This window comes from Gossypium hirsutum, chromosome D04 (genome assembly GCF_007990345.1).
Source record: "Gossypium hirsutum isolate 1008001.06 chromosome D04, Gossypium_hirsutum_v2.1, whole genome shotgun sequence".
Taxonomy (NCBI): Eukaryota; Viridiplantae; Streptophyta; class Magnoliopsida; order Malvales; family Malvaceae; genus Gossypium; species Gossypium hirsutum.
The window spans coordinates 34393215-34399214 of record NC_053440.1 but is presented as its reverse complement, the minus strand read 5'-3'; positions in this window follow the sequence as shown (position 1 = coordinate 34399214).

The following is a 6000-nucleotide window of genomic DNA, read 5'->3' as shown; positions in this document are numbered from 1 at the left end:
AAACAGTTATATTAATAAATTTCGGTCAAAATATAAAAGACATAGAAATTAATATTCTTTTGGAAAGAATATAATTAATTTATGAAATTGATTCATATAAACTTTTAATTGTATACAGTTTACCGAGTTTATTAATATAAACAATTATATTAATTCTTTTTTCCAAAATATATAAAAGACATGGAAATTAATATTATTTTGGAAAGAATATAATTAATATATGAATTTGATTGATACAAAATACTAACTGTATATATTTTACCGAATTTATTAATATAAACAATTATATTAATTAATTTCGGTCAAATTATAAAAGACATGAAAATTAATATTCTTTTGGAGAGAATATAATTAATATATGAATTTGATTGATATAAAATATTAATTGTATATATTTTACCGAATTTATTAATATAAAAATTATATTAATTAATTTTGGTCAAAATATAAAAGATATGGAAATTAATATTCTTTTGGAAACAATATAATTCCTTTTTCTAGCTTTCCATTTGCCTTCTCTATTAATAATGGAATAATCCTGATTTTTCTTTTTAATATGTGATATCAAAAAGAATAAAAAAAATCATAATACCTTATTGTGTATAGGGTACCAACTTAATAAAATAAAGGTCTAGCAACCATTTTTAATTCTTTTTGAAAAGTTCAAGAGAAAGTGGCTTTCTATTTTTGACAAGGTGGACTACTCAGAGGCCGGGACGTTTTCATTGTGGCATGGAATCGACACCAAATCAATAGAATCCTTTCAACATTTTCAGTAAAAAAAAAGATATATTTTCAACCTTATTTCAACCCTATTTCAATCGGATTCGTTCCTCATACATGGATCATTGATTGTGGATCGTTGGAGTAATTTTTTCGCTTCACCACGGGGCATACCGACAATCCTAACAGTTGTATCAAAGCCACTAGTACGATTCAGGTTCTGGATTTAATTTATTGATTGATGCGATTTTATGAGATACATGTTGTATACTACGTTTGATATGCACGGTGTTTGGAAATGTATGGTTATAGCTCGATAACCCATTTAATTTATTATTTGCAAATGTTGTAATTTTATAAATATGGTCTACGTGTCGTGCCTTTCTATATTTCTCTTGTACTTCTCTTCTCATCTTAGTCTCTCGTATGTAAAACGAGTTTCTATAATTGTATATTGCACGAGTTGATACTGACTAGAGGAAAAGAAGGCTGGGCTACCTAAAATGGAAAAGAAGCTTGAGAGGCGGATAAACCGTTAGGATTCCCTACGAATTTCCCATTGGCTTTGGAGGAACTACCTTAGTTTTATTGGCTATAATCATTGCATTTATTTACTTCTTTATATTTTTCTTGTATATGATACAATTGATGATATGTTAGCATGCATGTTATAGGATATTTATAAGATCAATTAAAGAAATAAATGGACAAATGTTGACTATTAATGGTGAGATTAATTTAATTTAAAAACCCTTTAATAAAATATTAAGTTAAGATTGACTTATAATATTTTCCCTCGTTAAAGCCTCGATTGATACATTGTGGGTTCTACTAAGTGAAGTACATGTATCTATCTTGGTCAAATGCGAATAATAAGTGATATTCACCGATTATGATATTGATTAATAACTTAACTAGGTAACTCTAATAGGATTAAATACCTAGAGGCAAGAGATTTGGATAAATCATGAGATAATTGGAACAAAATAGAGGAGTTACATGTGATGTAATTAGCAAGTGTTGCTTACCTAAGTAACAATAATCTTGAGAGTAAGGTTAAAGTTGACTTAAGAAGAGGTGAAATATGGATCCTAACCCACTAAAAAATTTTAGAAAATGTATTTTCAAAATTAAAATATGAGGGTTATTAATTTTGAATAAAATAGTTGGAGCATCATTTAATAAAGTCACAAGGAATAAGAAGCATCTTGATGACATGTTAGGCGTAGGATGTCTAATTCTTGCCACCATGACTCCTGAGCTTCAAAAGCAACATGAGGATATGGTTGCCTATGGTATGATTCAGTACTTCAAGGAATTATATGAGGGGCAAGCACGTCAAGAGAGGTACGTGGCCTGTAAAGCTCTATTTCATTGCAAAATGGTGGAGGGAACTCTTGTGGGAACTAATGTTCTCCAGATGATAGGATATATTGGAAGCCTTAAAACACTAGGATTCCCTTTAGGTGTAGAGTTGGCCACCAATGTCATCTTGCAATTGTTACTGGATAGTTTTAGCCAATTTGTCCTTAATTTCAACATGACTGAGTTTAATAAGACTTTGCCATAGTTGTTCTGCATGTTATGAACTGTAGAAAGTAACATGAAAAAGGCTGGGCCTAAGCCCATTCTAATGGTCCAGAAGGACAAGGGCAAAGGAAAGGCTAAGGCAAACTTAAGTATACTGGCAAGGTCAAGCCCGAAATAGGAAAAGCTGCATTGAAACCTAAAGGAGGAATTTCTAAGGAAGGAAAATGTTTCCATTGTGGTAAGACCGAACACTAGAAAAGGAACTGCCTTACTTATCTTGAAGAGCTTAAGAAGCGAAAGGAAAACGTAGAGTCTGCTTCAGGTAATTATGTTATTGATATTAATTTATCAACATCTACTTCTTGGGTATTAGATACCAGATGTGGTTCTTATATTTGTACCTTTGTATAGGGACTGCAAAGGAGTAGGAATCTGGCTAAAGGAGATGTGGACCTGCGAGTTGGGAATGAAGCAAGAGTTGTTGCATTAGCTGTAAGAACAAATATTTTATTATTCCCTAATGGACTTGATTTAATTTTAGAGGATTGCTATTTTATGCCCAGTTTAACTAGAAACATTATTTCAATTTATTGTTTAGAAAAAATTGATTTTGAGATAATTATTAAGAATAATTGTTGTTCATTTTATCTCAATAATGTTTTCTATGGTTCAACATATTTAGTAAATGACCTCTACATTTTAGATCAAGATAGACCCATTTATAACATAAATACTAAAAGATAATAAATAAATGACTCTAATCAAACCTATCTTTTGCATTGTCGTTTGGGCCATATAAGTGAGAAGCGCATATCAAAGCTCCATAAAGATGGGATTTTGGATTCTTTAGTTTTTGAATAATTAGATAAATATGAGTATTGCTTGTTAGGTAAAATGACTAAAACTCTTTTTAATAGAAAAAGTGAGCAAGCCAGTAATTTATTGAGCTTAATACATAGTGATGTATGTAGACCAATGAAAAAACAAGCCAGAGGAGTTTTTCAATACTTCATTACTTTTAATGATGACTTCAGTAAATATGGGCCATAAATCTGAAGCCCTTGAAAAGTTTAAGGAATTTAAAAATGAAATATAAAACCAACTAGGTAAAAGTATTAAGGCACTTGGATCAGATCGAGGAGGAGAATACTTAAGCTTAGAGTTTGATGTGTTTTTGAAGTAAGGTGAGATTGTCTCACAACTTACACCTCCTGGTACTCCATAATGGAATGGAGTTTCTAAAAGGTGAAATCAAACACTGTTAGACATGGTTCGAGCAATGATGAGTCAAGTTGATTTTCCTACTTGTTTTTGGTGACATGCATTTGAAACAGTTGCTTTCACACCGAATCGTGTTCCATCTAAATCGGTTTAGAAGACACCATATGAGATGTGGACTGGGAAGTGTCCTAGTATGTATTTCATGAAGATTTGAGGTTGTGAAGCTTATGTTAAACGTTAGACGTCTACTAAGATCGAGCCCAAATCTCAAAAGTACATCTTTGTGGGATATCCTAAGGAAACTAAATGATATTATGTCTTCAATCCTACCAAGAACCAAATGTTTGTTACTCAGATAGGAGTCTTCCTTCAATGAGAGTTTGTCGCAAGAAAAGGCAGTGGTAAACGAATATAACTCGAATAAATTCAAGAACAACAATAGATCAATGAACCAGAAATTGAACAAGAACATGTTCCATAAGTTGTTGCGGAACAATCAACTATTTTGAAAACACAACTACCGCAGAGATCTTTAAGAGAACGCCATGTACTTGAGAGATATGAATTTCTCATTACAACACATGGTGATATTCTACATATGGATCAAGATGAGCCTAGGACTTATCAAGATACAGTGGCGAGCCACCTAAAGGGGTTAAACTCATAGGGTTGACTGTCTCCAGATGTACCAACATCTAGAGTGTGAATATTGGAATAAAATATAGAATGACAAAGCAGTATCCGCAAGTATATGGGTTGAGTTGTAATATAGTGTTACAACGAAGTTGGCAAGTACTCCAAGTATCGTACCCAAGGAAGGCGAAGGATAGATCAATTTTAACCTACACACTAAAAGATCTAATTAATGCCTTAATGAAGTTATAGTATGGAAACGTAAATAAGAGATTCTTGGGATTTTTATAGTACTAGTAATAAAAGAAAAATAACATAAGAGAAAAATAAATTTCAAGAGATATAAAAAGTAGAAGGAATCAATTCTAATGATGGGTGATTCGCTTGCGTCGGCAGTCCCATTCAACTGTTGTTTCGGGTTCCTTGTCAATCAACTAGTCGCCACCCTAGCAGGATCTTCTAATTATCCACTAACATAATCAGTTAGCAAGGACTACTTATCTTCCAACCTCACAATCTAGAATGACTTGGGGTGAAGATGTTTACAGATGGGCAATACCAAATTTGGGTTAATTCTCACCATGATGACTTCCCGGGGTTGTTAGGCCTAGTGTTTATTTTACGCTCTTCTTTTCCCAAACAGCTGATCCATTGAGTAAGCTTACAAAACTGTTAATAGATCATGCCTCCACTCGCTAATCCCACTTAGAAGGATTAGTTCCTCATGACTTTCATAAACACAATGAATGAATTGAAGTGTAGAGTTTAAGAAAAACCTGAGTTATATAAATAATAACACGAATCCCCAGAAGTTGGTCGTCTTTAAAAATTAGATCTCTTAAAGGAAAGCAACGAGCAAATAAATTAAACTCTGAAAAAACAAAGAAAAATAGAAAATGAAACTAAATCTAAAGAAAGCGTCTAAGCTAATGGAATGGTGTTTATAACATGTGGCAAATGAGCCTATTTATAGCCGTCAGGTGGCCATCGTCCTGAAGCCCAAGTTAGCTGACGTTCCCGAGCTTTAAGTTTGATTGTTCGGACCCAAATGCCCCTGGTTCATGTTGAATTTCCATCCTAGAGTCAATATTATGATACACCAGGAACTGTGTTGCGACATGGAAGTTAGTATGCTCCTCCGTGGGATGTCCTCAGGGTTGTGTCGTGACACCCTTAGTTAATGTCACAACATTGGAGGTAGTTTCGTACTTTCTCCATTCTATTCTCTATGTTGTGACATTAGACCTCTCGTGTTGCGTCATAACGTCCAGTATTGGCCAAAAATGTCTTGTAATGGTCTCCTACACACTCACGATGTACATTAGCTCTTCCTTAGGCCTCATTCGGCCCTTAAGGTCAATAAAGGACTCAATTCGCACATTTATTAAATATAAGTAAAAGTAAAAAACTTAACTAACAGAAATGCTTGTATCCAGGCTCCTTAAGTGCAAAAACTAGTTTAATCTACTACACCAAATTACAACAGATCAAACTCCCCCACACTTAAGCCATTTCTTGTCCTCTAGCAGCAGAAACAAAAATAATAAAATGACAACCCTTGAGAAAATATGATACAAGTATTAACTTCGGAGCATACGACTTAGGCATTTCATACTTGCAAACAATCTTAACAAGATAAGTAGTTGACTTACCACTTTTGACTATAAACATCTAAGTTCAGTATGTTACAAAGTATACAAGTATTAAGGGTCTCACCTGTAGGAATCCATCAATAGATCATACAAGTACTTTGATTATCCAAGCAGAATACAAAGGAGTCATTTATGCATATGTTCAGTATGATGTCCATTCATGTATAAGGATATTTTAGGTCTTATAGGACTTTTCGGCTTGTAACGTTCTAAGGATTAGGACAAGTATGACATTTTAAAA